General features: G+C 39.7%; 1 pseudogene across 1 annotated transcript; it reads right to left on the bottom strand.

The window, feature by feature from the left end:
- Positions 1-727: 727 nt before the first annotated feature.
- Positions 728-10251, bottom strand: LOC143891380 (putative galacturonosyltransferase 13; annotated as a pseudogene). The gene is made up of 6 exons (XR_013255302.1): positions 9745-10251; positions 6351-6406; positions 6063-6218; positions 3350-3936; positions 2258-2560; positions 728-1591 (listed from the first exon to the last, which is right to left on the bottom strand). The product of XR_013255302.1 is annotated as a putative galacturonosyltransferase 13 (transcript).
- Between the last annotated feature and the right edge of the window lie 4756 nt (positions 10252-15007).

The raw sequence follows: 15007 nt of genomic DNA, 5'->3' as shown, positions 1-15007 counted from the left end.
ATTAGTGAAAATTGGGCAACAAGGATTATTCGACCTCTATCCATGCATGAGATGCATATGAATAATATTTGTGGATGTTTGTTATTTTTATGGTTTGATATTGCTAGAATGTAGCAATTAAAAGTACGCAATGTAATAATTAATAATTTTATTGGTTTATGTACTCCCTCTAGGCAGTTGTGCGGACAACTGGTTTCCCATGGAGAATTTCTTTTGATGTACAAGTTTTGAAAAGAAGCTCACGGGTTGGCCTAACTAACTAAGGAGTAGAAGATAGAAAGAGTCCCCCAGGTAGTAATTGGTTCCCACTGAAACATAGTAGCATTTGTATCCTATATTCCTCTCTACTTTATTTATGTTTGTTTATATCCTAGGATAGACTTTTCCTTTTACTTTATTTATGTTTGTTTATACTTTTCCTTTTTCCCTTCTGTCATTGTAAATCACAGTGATTTACTTAAAGGGCATATTTTTAAATTGCCTTCTGATTCATTTGAGAGGGGAGGATACAAGTCATTGGGTAAGACTTCCAACTCCTACTCCCAAAATTTGTGTGGGTCGAGTTGGGTTGTATTCTCAAATCTTTCTTATCTATTTTTTCTTCCTTCCACAGTTAATTGATTGTTTTTTTTTTTCGGTGATTAGTTCATTGATTGTTGACATGGTATCAGAGCAAAGGGTGATGAAGGAAAGCAGTTTGCGAATTATCCCTATCCCATTGTTAAAATGTCGAAGGCTGTCAATTATTTACACACATCAATGGTAACAAATATCCTAAAAAATTGCCCACATATTCAATGGGCTCAGTAACACAGCAATCTCCATGACCACTAAAAATCACCAAATGAATATAGAAAACAAAAAAAAAAACAATTGGGAGGAAATGGAAGAATAGGAAAAGAAAAGAAACGGAATCTAGAGGATTCAAAAAAGAACAGTTCAAACTGTTCTTGCATCCATGCGATTGAATCAAGCCGCACCTTTCTGCACTCTAGCAGTTTTGATTATGGGCGCATAACTACCTGTCCGGCATCCAATTCTCTTCGCGCCGAAAAATGCGTAATGGAGCTGTCCCCTCAGAAGAGTAGGAATCCAAGTCCCCTTCAAAATAGAACAAGGATTGCTATGTTACAGATGAAAGAATCTCTCATGACATCAGTATCCAATCCTCTGCTGGTGGGGCAATAACTTGGTTCCTCCATATCACTTGCATAGCGAGTTTATTGTTTTCCTTAATGAGTATCAGTAAATCTCCGCGACCCAAAACTAACTGTAATCTAAGTCTCCCTCTTTCTCTGTTGATCTACTAAGATTCCACGATATGGCAGTTTCTTACAAAGTCATTGGAATAGTTTACATGCTTTGTCCACAATGGCTGCAGATGCTCAAAAGCAATCTCTAACCATGGCTTGCACTGACCATTGTAGTGAATTACAGCAGCCTTCCTCGCAGAATCGAGGTCTGTGTTATTTTGGTAGCCTAAGCCAAGCATGTGCCATGATGGGTCGATAGGATGAATATTGCCCCTGAATGCAATCAGAGCTGGAGGTAGAGTCCCAAGCCTCCACATCGTCAAGTTCGACTTAAGATTCTGCACCCAAAAATAGTTCTCAGAAACAGTAACAAAGGACCAAGCAATCCATGGACAAAGAAAGGCAAGCATGAAACTTTTTTTTCTTTTTTGAAATGGCAAATGATTAAATTAGGAAAATGGGTTGCTGTTAATCCATAAATGTTCTCCTTTTCCATTCTTCATAAATCAGATCTAAGAAGTATTTGAACTCCTAGAAAAGTTTTCCAACTCGAGCCTCACCCACTCTTTGCAAGTCGGCTAGAAAAAATCAGACAATTACTCAACCAAGTTGACCAGAGCAAGAAAAAGATTGACATAAGATTATATAAAAGTTCCAAATGATTTGGAGGAAAGAAAAGTGGACATGATATAAGCTGAAATATATAAAGGATGTATTGATGGAAATGAAATTGGTAAAAAACTGAAGAATGCATAAAGAGAACAGAACAAAAGAGAACATTAAGCCAAGCCAACTGGGGTTCTGGTGAGGAGAAAAGAAGATAATAAATTTGGGTTAAGTGAACAAACCAATAGAGAAGATAAAAATAATAACGGCAAGGGATTAGAATGTAAGCAATTCTAAATTTGAAATTTGAGGGGTACTAGAGGAATCTTCAAAAAGAGATAACCCACCCATCACCAATTCTAAATTAAAATTTTAATGCGTGTGACTTAAGATATTACCTCCTTCACCCAGTAATGGTACGTGCCTCTGATACTTGTCTTCCTCCAGGCAGCTAAGTCAAAAACGTTCATCCCATAGGCCCATGCACACTCTTCTGGATCTAGATTCTTTGCTATGAGGGGTTGAGAAAAATTGAAGTAGTTTTTGAAGCGCTTTGACATTACCCACTTATCTTTGCCTTCACAAGTTTCTACAGCGCCGTTTACCTTGCCATCAAGGTTGATCTCCCACAGTGGTGAGAGGTCACGCTGAATTACAACGTCGTCATCTAGAAAGACCACCTTGTTGAGATTCGGAAAGAGCTGTTCACATACATCACATGGTGGCTTGTTACTGAAATCTGCATAATGCTACCCAAAGTAATAAAAAGAAAGCTGCCCTAGTTGATGGCATGGTGTCGAGAAAAGAAAAATATAGGTCAAAAACTCCAAAAGTGAGATATTTCATCTGCTTGGGAGGAACTTCTGGTTTTTTGAAAAATATTGGCAATTAGATTATCAAATTCAGACCTCATAAGCCAAGTCTATGAAAGTAGGATAGCAAATGTATATGTTTGGGCTTGCACTTATTTTTTCCTTTCCTTTTATAAAGAAGGTTTGCATTTGGGATTGAGTCTCTAGCTCGATGGTTAAGGCTTTGTTCTTTGACCCAGAGGTCAGAAGTTCAATCCCAGCTTACTTACCAAAACAACAGGTTTGAATTAGTAATTTTGAACACTCTGCACCCCTAACCCAACCACTCAAGAAGTCTCCCTAAGAGAACCCAAATCCTTCTCTTTCTTTCTTGGTTCACCCTAACCTAGCTTACTTGATCTTTTTCTTCTGATTATTTTCCTCAAGTACCTCAACCATTTTCCTTGACACTCTATTTATCTCTTTCCTTTTTCAGATTTTTGCAAAGTTGGCATTTATTTTCCTTTTTTTCTAACTATTTTCTCTCCAACCAAGACAAGTTGGTATCTTAAATGTGAGGACTGATTTCCAGACCATTTTTAATCTTCTTAGCACTGCTTCCAGGTTTAAAATTTAGATAACATAGACTTTATTCTCCACAACAAAGAAAAGGCAAAAAATCATGTCATATCTGATTACCTCTGGAAGGTAAATGCGGAGATGGTTGAGTAGTGAAATGTACTTTGGACTCCTGGCCAGCAATCTTGAAGCAACAGACCTCGGACTTTCACTGAGATTGGCCCCACTAATGTGGTTTCCATGGTAGTAATTTCGAATCAATTGATGCTTCTCAACAGCTTCAAGCACAGGTACATTTTCTCTGGTTAACCATTCAAACTGGTGAACACCTTTCACCTCAACAATGGCGGGGGGAAGAGGGTTCAATGCAAACCACGAGTGCATACCCGCATAAGTTTTCTTGTCAGTTATGACATGAAAGATAATCTTTTTAGGGTTTAAAGATGATCTTACGGTAGAGTTGACCACAACTGACGCCGCAAGGATATTATCACTAGCTATAATAAAATGGCAGTAAGAGTTATCTGAAAGCAACGGTAGTAACTCGGGGGATGGCAACTGTTTACGTGCATGAGCGTTGGATGAATATTCGTCGGTCAAACGCAAGGAGAGACAGTGGATGCCTTCTGGAATAGCAGTTGCGGCAAAATGCTTGTGGGTTACCTCTAGCAGCTTAGATTCCCGGCCTCATTCTCAAGTTTCTCAACCTGCGTGTGATGTAACAAAATACTTTGTCAAACTTTATTTTCCACTAGGATCAGATTAAATTGATTAATATACAAGAACATACACAATGCAATTGTAACTCTATAATTTTTATTTTTTATTTTTGAATAGTAGCCAATTTTATTCCAAGAGAAAAGGGACTGAGATGGTCAATACAGAAAGCAACACAAACAACGAAAGAAAAATAAGAAAAAATACAGAGTATAGATCAAGGGGGAAGAGAATCAAATTGTAACTCTATAAATGAAAACAAAAATATAGTGATAGGATCAATAATCCTTTGGCAAAGAATAATTCCACAATTTATAGGGCAGAAATGTGAACAAGAATTTGAATAAAAAGGATCAGGGGACGGAACCATTTTTTCAGCATGAATTTCAATTAACAGTTTATGCAACTCCTGAACTCCGTCCAACCAAGCTATTCCATAAGGGTCTGTTTGGATCTTTGGATGCATGTAGTATAGAAGTAAAAGAAAAGGAATATGAGTTCTCATTTCTTTACTTTCCTTTTTTTCTCCTGATTTGAGAGAAAAGTCAAAATAGTACAAAAGATATTTAAAACTTTAAAATCAATTGAAATATATTGCCGAATCCACAGATCTATTTTTGGGGCTTTCAAGCTCAGCTCTTCGTAACTACGTTGAATTATGACAGTTGCAGCCATGCCCAAGCAACATAGCAGATAACATTTTGTCATAACCACCTCATAAGTTATCTTATTTTGTTTAACAAAGTTAGCGTAGCGCTCTTAGATACAACAAAAACAATTTGTGTATACCAACATATTAACTTGTACTCAAAACTATGCAAAAGCAAACGGACTGAGATGTTTGACATTCTATAGACGTGTCATTCAGTGTTTTCAATGGTGCTAGAGGTGTATGGCTCAAGTTGCGCCTCAGGGCCAGGAGTTAAAAAAAACACATCCAGGTTGGCCTGAATGCTGTAAACTTTTGGGAGAAAAGCATAATAAAAGGCATTGAAAGGTGTATTCGGCCCTCTGACAAACAACCATTAATTTTACGACCGAAACCTCCAACATTTTGGATTTTCACCATTTTTTGTCTTTTCTTCTCTAGAACACCTACTAAGGTGTAATAGGGTAAGCACGTTCTTATAAGACCCATTTGAAGATTTAATATTTGTTTTTACTTTTTAGAGAGTTTAGAGATTTTTCGGGTTTTAAGGAGTTTTTTTCTTACATCTTGTTTTTGTGATTTCTGCCCAATGGTCAAAAACCATTGTTTCAGGTGGTTTTCTTTCATCAAAATGAAGCTAATGGTGGCGGATTAGTTTTCGATTGTGTATTCCTTGACTTCGTGAATAAAAATCCTTAATTTGTTGGGTTTTATGCATCCATTCAAAGTTATTATTAACAAATATTTCGGTCTATTGGAGTGATTTTGATCAATTGGGTGTAAAAATGGGTGAGAAGAAAGATATTTTATGGAGATATGCAACGAAAATCCGGAGGGAAAGGGAGCAATAAAGGTGCTTATTAGATGTCTATTTTGGGATCATCGGTGCGCAAGAGGTATTAGCTGCCTAATACCTCTTGCAGAAAATTGGGGAATGCACCAAAAAACTGTTAATCTCTCTAGCCTCTAGTTGTCTACTTCGTAATATCTCGTGGGTAACTTGGTAATCATTGTTAGATACTTTATTTTGTTAGTGTATTTATGGATGGATGATAATATCTTTTGACAAACAAAAAAAAGAATATATATGTTTTAAATTTTGCAGTACTTTTTATATTTTATATTTATTATTTTTTAAAAATTAAAAAATTGTAAGGCTTTGGACTCACACCTCACGCCTCAACAAGAAAAATGCCTAACCTTACGCCTTTGTCTCTAAAAACACTGTCATCACTAAATGCTAAGATATAAAAGGTGCATTACTTCACTCATACATCGTAAACCCAGTTTCAACATTTTTTTTAAAAAAATTTATGAAATCCATAGCAGATCACTCTGTATATTTAGTTACACCAAACTGTCATCATATGAATGAAATAATTAGTGACGTCATTATGAAGATATCTTGAAAACAGATATCAAATAAATTAGCTTAAGAGTACAGGATATATAAAGAAAGAGGCATACCATCGCCTTTAACCTGATAGCAAATGTCTTAGCATCACACTGGTTATTCTTCATTTCAGCAACAAATTCACTGAATGATGCCGGAAGCTTTGTTCCATCTGGGATTTCGTCAGAATTCACTTGATTAAGGATCTTGTATAAGTCTCTAACCAGTCTCTGTACAACGAACACCAATGATCAGGAATAAGACTAGAATATACCTAGTTCTTGACAGCTAAGCTATTCCATTGATCATAAAAAAGAACAATTATTCAAAATTTTCAAATATATCTAACAAGAAATAGATACCATTGAATCATCTGCCCTACTGAGAAGCCTCGGTCCTAATCGCCTGCCCAAACAATCTGAAACAAAGGAAATACTACAGATGAAAAACATTCACAATCATATACAACCGAGTTAACAAAACACTACAATAATCTGAATTCTTTCCCAAACAGTGCATAAATGAGAACCATGACGTGCCAAAATGACTAACACAAAAATCTATGCACCAAAACATGTTATATAAGATCAGAAAATACACCAAAACCTCCTGCAGAGAAATGTTCTTGAAAATCTAATGTCAACCAAAATCAAGAAACGAGCTGGCATAAACAACCCAGGCATGAACAAAAGAAAAAAGAGTGAAAAAAAGACAGCCAAGAGAACATTGGATGCACGACTTTGGAGTTGTGATGACACACGGGGCCTCGGGCATCGTCTGCAGTAGGTCTCAAAGAGGGGGAAGAGAGATAGCTAGAGTATAGACGTAAGGGCTGATCTCAAATAAGATAAAGAGAGAAGAATATCGAATCAAGAACAAGAAAAAGATCAAAATCAAGATCAATAAAGAAATCATGATCAAAGAGATCAGGATCAAGAAGACATCAAGACCAAAATTTAAAAAAAAAAGCGGAAAGATAAAGGTGCAAAGGGGAGCGTTTTATGAATCCAACCGAGGGGGAACGGTTTATAAAACCAACCAAGGGAGAACAATTTATGAACCCAACCAAGGGGGATAAAAACCAAGGTTTTAAATTTCGGTTTCGATTTCAATTTCAGTCGGCATGGAAGCGGAAACATTTTGGTTTTGATGGAAATTTTGGTGGAAATCATGTAAAATCACAGAAACATAAAGAAACATATGTAAATGATAAAATTTTAAGATGGAACTTTGGGAAATGCTAGAATAAGCACAAATGCTTACTTATAAACCATCACATAAGCAAGAAAGCTATCCATAATGGCTTAATCACGTTGAACAACTAGTGTGACATGCGTCGTCGCACATATCTGGACAACAAAGTCAATAAAGAAGAACAATGTAATGAAGTATAAGACAGTACAATGATCAGTCTCCCCTCCAAGGATCCCAACTTTATCAATACCACGTAGAGTTATGAGGTATTATTGGTCTCTTGACGACATGACATCCCATGCATAAGATACGGTTGATTTTTTGTTGTTGTTCCATGATGCTACCTAGCAAATATCATTCTCTACATTAATGAAATAAAATGAAATGCAAATCATAACATCTTTCCCTTTTTGTTGTTCTGACCATTTCGATCGAATTTCAGGAATTTCAGTAGGAATTTCGACGGAAATAATGACGTGGAAGGAATTCATTGAGAATTCGTCTCAGTAGGGGATGAAAACAGAAACATTTTGGTCGTTTCGAAAAAAATTTGGGGAAATTTAAAACCATGGTAAGAATAAAAAGAAAGAGAGAAAATGAGGTGAAAAGAGAAATGAAATTACAAAGAATGAGACAAAGAAGAAAGATAGGGAGTTGCAAGAAAAGAATGTATGAAGAGAAGAAGATGATGAGATGGGTGGTGGAAGGAGAGGGAGAAGGGAAAAAAAGAAAGAGATGAAGAGGGAAAGATGTAGAGGGGAGGGAAGGTCGACCAAGGGCGTTCTCTTTCACATTTTTCCAAGATTGGGTCTTAGAGAGGATTTGATGTGTGTTTATATAGAGCAGTATATTTTTCCAAGTCAAGTGGTGGGCCCAAGGCCAGCCAATATAATGGAGGAAGATAAGTTTAAGGGGAGTAGGGGTTTCATCCGATAGGATAAAACGGTATGCGAGCCATATGCAAAATGTTATAAATTATGGTTTTTAAGGGTAAGCGGGCCAAGGGCAAAATGTGGACATCCCTACATCTAGGCTAAATAAATGTCGCAAAATAAAAAAAAGACCTACATAAATGAAAAATAATGCATGTCCAGCAACCCCTTTAAAAGAAATCACCTACCTAAATACGAAGAGTGCACTTAGTTAAAGGAATGTATGTTTCAAGTTAGACTAGAAGCAAGGATCTAATTGATAGGAAATGCACTTTGCATTAACTAGGAAGGATGCATGATTCTGATTAATTTCGAAGTGCTATTCTTAGCCAATATGAACTGCAATTCCTAAATCTAGAAGGGTGTATGAAGCGCAGTAAATTTTGTGAGCGAGAAGAGTTGAGCTTCTGAAGTGAGCTTTTGAGTTCTGGCTCAATGACCCCGATTAGGGTATGTTTGCTAACCATGGAAAAGACATTTGTAAAAATCTAATACTTCAAGATCAAGCCATAAGGTTTCCTCAAGATGTAGTTGGACCTATGACTCTTCCAAGAAAATAGTGCTGCAAATAGAAACACAGTTACAGAATCTGAAAATAAATCCAATTAAATAGCAAATTCAACAAAGTAGGTCAGTAACCTGTTAACATTAGTAATCCATGATTCATTACTCCAAAGCAATTAGAATCCAATTGTAAAAGCCTAATAAATCAAAACTCAATCAACGACAAAGATTAATAACAATGATGGAAACAGAAAACAAGACTGAGAACACGACCCAACTCAAAACCCAAGAATTCAAAACACTCCCAATAACAATAAGTAGAAGAGGTTGAAAATGCAACAATTCAAATTCAATCAATCGAAAGAAACAAAATCCAATCAGTTTAAACCTGATAAGATAAGGAGTTCAGGACCCAGATCGAAAACCAAAGATTCAAATCTAATCAGGTTACGCGAAACAAAATCAATCAAAATTCAAACGGATCATTACCAAGAGAGAGAGAGAGAGAGAGGGGAGAATGCACCCAACAACCATGTTAGAACCCGATTTCCTTATTTAGATTGCTTTCCTTATTTATGTTATTTCCATATTATATTAGGTTTTCTTGATTATTTTCCTATTTTGCTGATTTATGTTTCCTACTTTACTTTCCTCAATTTCTTTATAATGTAGATGTCGTATGACTATTCAGCAAGGAATAATCACAATTAGTGCAATTAACACATTGGAGGCCTGAGTTTCCTTGAATTAACTCATTGTTTTCCTCTTTCTCTATCACCTTCTTCTCTAATTTCTGTTTTGATAGAACAGCGTTCTATTAAATTAAACCCACACTAGAAAGACAATGTCAACGCAGATCAAAATCCAACAATTCAAAATCAAATCCAATCAAACCAACAAAACATATATCAGATCCATCTCTCTATAACAACTAAAAGACCTAAAATTCATAGCAATAGAGATGCCAATAAACAAATGGGTACACAATTAAACAAGAGAGAGTAATATATATATATATATATATATATATATATATATATATATATATATATATATATATATATATATATATAGAGAGAGAGAGAGAGAGAGAGAGAGAGAGAGAATCAAAAGGCGCGAATAGTACCGAATGAGGAGCACTTATTGACGCCTTCGAGAGTGACGAGAGTGGTGAGTATGAAAACAAAGGGCAATAAGAAGGCAAGAATGAGGATGGTGTGGAAAACAGTCCGATAAGAGATGTGACGAGCTAAGACTTTGATCTTCATCAAGTCAAAAAACCCATTGTTGCTTGATATTGTGATGCTTCTCATGCTAGGAGAGAAATGAAGCTGCATGATTTTAGACAACCCTAAAAACCCAATTCAGAAATTTCATGAAATGAACCAAAAAAATTAGCATCGGAGAGGAAAGAGGAGGGAATGTTTTATGGGTTTTTTCTTGGATTGGATTCTGGGAATATTTTCAAATCCGGCATTCGATTGCTAAGATGGGTTTTGAGTTTGTTGAAGTTCAAAGCTTGAGAAGAGGTAGAGGTATTATAACGAGAGAGAGAGAGAGATTTTCCTGTTTTTTTTTTTCCTCCTGAGATGGGCTTTTGTTTTGGGGAAATTGATTTTTTCCTCATGTCACTTTTCTGATGTGGGCTTTTAGCTTTGTTTTTGGGCTATGGGAATTTGATTCATTTCGCGGCTCAGATTTTGTCTTATTCATTTAATTCATCGAAGGTGGCTGCTCTCACATGCAACAGCCCAGACTTGAATATGCCTTCTGTGATGGTCTCTAGCAAATTCCTTTTTTCAAAGAGATAAGAGATAAATAAAGGGCGCAGATATTTTGCCCCCTCCTTGTAGGCTATTCCTCCCCCCCGCGCGTATATGTCACTCTCCCACCATTTGACCGGTCTCTCTCTCCACACACACAACTGAAACATTGGTGGGCCCAACAGAAACCGTTGGTGGAATGGTGGGCCCATCTTTGAACAACGTAGGCCCCACCCATACCACACCATAGGATAATCCAAACCGTCCATTTGATGGGCCATAAACGTAAATAGGTTGCGTCCTAAAATATCATTTCCATAGGCTGATCCTAGCCCTCCGATCTAAATAAAAACTACATCTTATGCAACCTCTATAGATTGTAGGTTTGTGATCATCCTATGGAAATGATTTTTGGGGCACAACCTATTTACATTGTGGCCCATCAAATGAATGGTTTGGATCATTCTATGGAGTTGGTCGTAAAGTAACATTAAGGCCCGTCCACAACATAGGACGATCCAAGCCGTCCATGGTTTGGATAATCCTATGGAGTTGGTCGTACAGCAACATTAAGGCCTAATCATAGGCCCCACCGATATTTTTTCAAATTGAAGAGTACCGTCCACAGCATAGGATGATCCAAGCCGTCCATGGTTTGGATCATCCTATGGTGTGGTTCGTACAGTAACATTAAGGCCCAATTTAGGCCCCACCCATATATTTTGAAAATGAAGTGTACCGTCCAGACCATAGGATGCCGAGCCGTCCATTTGATGGGCTATAACGTAAATGGGTTGTGCCCCCAAAAGGGTTGGCCCATCAAATGAATGGTTTGGATCATCCTGTGGTCGTACAGTAACATTAAGGTCCATCCACAACATAGGATGATCCAAGCCGTCCATGGTTTGGATAATCCTATGGAGTTGGTCGTGCACTAACATTAAGGCCCAATCGTAGGCCCCACTGATATTTTTCAAATTGAAGCGTAGCGTCCACAACATAGGATGATCCAAGCTGTCCATGGTTTGGATCATCCTATGGTGTGGTTCGTACCAATTTAGGCCCCACCCATATTTTTGAAAATGAAGTGTACTGTCCAGACCATAGGATGATCCGAGCCGTCCATTTGATGGGCCACAATGTAAATAAGTTGTGCCCCAAAAATCATTCCCGTAGGATGATCACAACCCTACAATCTATTGAGGTTTCATAAGATGTAGTTTCTATTTAGATCGGAGGGCTAGGATCAGCCTATGGAAATAATATTTTGGGACGCAACCTATTTACGTTTATGGCCCATCCAATGGACGGTTTGGATTATCCTATGGTGTGGTATGGGCGGGGCCTATGTTGTTCCAAGATGGGCCCACCATTCCACCAACGGTTTCTGTTGGGCCCACAGACTGTTCCTGTTGTGTGTGTGTGTGGAGAGAGAGAGAGAGAGAGAGAGAGAGAGGCGGTCAAATGGTGGGAAAACGTTAGCCAGCCGTCAAGGGGGGGGGGGGGATATCAGTGCCCTAAATAAATGAAATTTTGATCTAATTGAAGGGTTTTGTGGAATCTAAACTGTGTACAATAGGGGATGTATCAATTAATGCTCTGTAAATTTATAATTTCTTATATCTAATTGTTCACTTGAGGAATGACCACTATTCCTAGGTAGCTAATTTATGCTCTCATATCTTAGAGGAATGATAGATACAAGGGAGCCATTGCATAACGAACCGGAAAAGGGCTCATGATTGAATCCATGTCATCAAATGTAACTGATTTTTCATTTTCAAATGATTTTAAATTGTAACTGAAAATGATGTGGATCCAATGAAGGGCCCTTTTGCCACTCTTTATGCAAGGGCTCCCTCGTATCTATCATTGCTCCATATCTTAATACAAAATTCCAATGATATAAGATATACAAGAGCACTTTCTCAGGTTGTTCAAAATTTATACATGTGAACATTAACGTTGTTCAAAGTAAAAATTCTGTATGGGATTCCTTAGCCATTCCGCAGCTCACTTTTCCATGGGAGATCAGCCTCATGGGCTCATTTTTTTAGCAAATTTTGTCCTATACGTTAATCCACCTAAGGTGTCTATTCTCCATTGTAAAAGTCAGCTGTAAAACTCACTAGCAAATCTCACTCTATATAGGTACATAGGAAACGTTTTTTAGTCTCATCAATGGAATTCGTTATCGTGGTCACATTAGCCATGGACTTTAGCATGAGAGTCGTAAAGACTCTAATGATATCAAGAGACTCTCAATGGTTTTCACAATACATATCAGATAATTAATACAAAGGAAGAAACACACTTTGTGTGTGTAGAGAGAGAGAGTTTGGGTTTTTTGTTAAACTTCTTTAGTGATGACGTGAGGTGGGAATTATTTTAGGCTTAAGTGAACTTTGAGCTAAAGATGATTGGTGATGGGGTATGAAAGACAACAACTAATTAGGTGTCGACACGTGGCTCCCGAAGGGCCCACCACAAATCCAGCATCGGCTCAGGGGCAATCCGGTAATTACCTAAGAGTAGGTAAACCTAAACCCACAAAAGGGCCGACACTTGTCCTGGGGTAGGTAATCCAACCACCCCAGGTCTCCCTCTATAAAAGGCCTCTCAAGGCTCAAAGCAAGCGGTAATAACTCATGAACCACTACTCTTAAAAGTTTGGCTCTGCACCTCTGCTCATACCGACTTGAGTGTCGAAGGGCCCGTCCGGAGCAACGACTCCGGGTTGGTCTTCTGACCTCGTGTGCTCTTGTGCAGGATTCAGATCTCTCAGTTCAGTTCATTGAGCCCGCCAGATCAGCTCTTACGTCATTGCCGTATCTGTTACCAATTTTAAGCCTAACAGATTGGCGCCATCCGTGGGACCCTGAACTAAAAGCTGTTCAAATCCCCTTTATAAAATGGCAGGACGGAGGAGTACCCGGGTACCAACCGCTCGGACAGCCCGAGCTGAGGCGCCTCGCAAGACTCGGAGCGAATGAGTGGCCTCACAGATAGTGGCTCCTTCAGCAATAGCAGAGCAGAGCCCGGCTCGTTCAGAACACCTCAACCCCGCTCCCACTCCGGAGCAAGTTCAAGCTCTCTTTCAACAAATGACCACTCTTGTTGGTCAATACCAGAATCTGATCCAAGCGTCTCCCCAGCATGACCTAGCAGCCTCAAAGCCTGCGCAGGAAAGGTCGAACGCCCACAGGAGGGAGCCCGCACCTCTCAGTAGAGACCAGACCCACCACTCTACGAGGAGTTCATCATTCCAGGACCAGGCATGCCCACACGGAACCTCACCACCACCACAGGTCATGTTCTCGCTCAGTGCAGAGGCACCGAGCTCAGGAGGACCGTGCACCCCGAGAGAGGCCCAGACATCGTCAAAAAGGTTCGGAAAGTCACTCCGGCTCCGTGGTTAGTCCCTCTGTGGGGAGAAACAGATCAGTAGACAGAGCAGACAGGAGGCCTAATCCAATGCTGCGGAGGATAGAAGAGATAGACCACCGTATAGAAGAGCTGGCAAAGGATCAAGGACGGCCTACTGCAAGGACGTTCTCAAGCAAACCGCAGTTCACAGGCGATGTTATGGACGCGCCAGCACCCAAAGGGTTCAAAATGCCGACGGTTCCGCAATACGACGGAACCACCGACCCTGTGGACCACCTGGAGACGTTCATGACTATGATGCTCCTCCACGGCGCCTCTGACAGGTTCCTCTGCAGAGCATTCCCGACCACACTGACCGGTGCAGCCCGGGACTGGTACTCAAGGATCAAGCCGAACTCCATTAGCAACTTTGAGGACTTTGGGGACGATCTGGTCCGCCATTTTATGAGCAGCCTGAGGCCAAGGAAAACAACAGCATCCTTGATGGCCTTGCGGCAGGAGGATAATGAACCTCTAAAAATATTCGTCAGCCGTTTCAACATAGAGGCTCTCAAAGTTCCAAATTTGGATCCTTCAGCCGCCATGAATGCACTTCTCGCAGGAGCCAAATCCAATGATTTCCGCCGATCAGTGGCTCGCCAGAACCCGTGCTCACTGGCGGATCTGATGGCCGGAGCCGAGGCATTCATAGCAATTGAGGAGACTCTGGCGGCCTTAGACTCAAACCAGAGGAGAACCTCTGAAGAAAAGAACCCTACCAAGCAGCGCAGGGATGATAAGGTCCCCAGAAGAGAAAGATCTCCCCAGAGGAGGGAGGAAAACTTTACCCCTCTCAACACCTCCCAGAGACACATACTGGCCGCGATCAGAGGAGAAGAATTCATAAGGTGGCCGACCAGGATGATCTCCAAGGAAGACAAGAGGGACAAGTCGAAGTATTGTCGGTTCCACAGGGACCACGGGCATGACACAGACAAGTGCTGGCAACTCAAGGAAGAAATCGAGCTGCTAATCGGTCGGGGATATTTGAAAAAATATGTCAAAAATGACGGCCACAGAAGAGAGTGCAGGGAGAAGAGTCTTCAGGGCCAGAGCCCTCGGCGGTCGCAGCCGCCCCTGCGCGGAATCAATCTCCCCCACCATCGAGTCCACGGCCAGAGATACACCGATCCCAGCCCAAGGGGGTCATCAACACAATTATGGGCGGACCGGCAGCCGAGGGCACATCATCTGCTGCTC

This window comes from Tasmannia lanceolata, unplaced genomic scaffold (assembly GCF_043159265.1).
Source record: "Tasmannia lanceolata isolate RefF3 unplaced genomic scaffold, GAP_Taslan_0.1 ptg000013l, whole genome shotgun sequence".
In the NCBI taxonomy this organism is placed as follows: domain Eukaryota; kingdom Viridiplantae; phylum Streptophyta; class Magnoliopsida; order Canellales; family Winteraceae; genus Tasmannia; species Tasmannia lanceolata.
The sequence above is the reverse complement of the archived record's forward strand: the minus strand, read 5'-3'. Positions and strand labels throughout refer to the sequence as shown.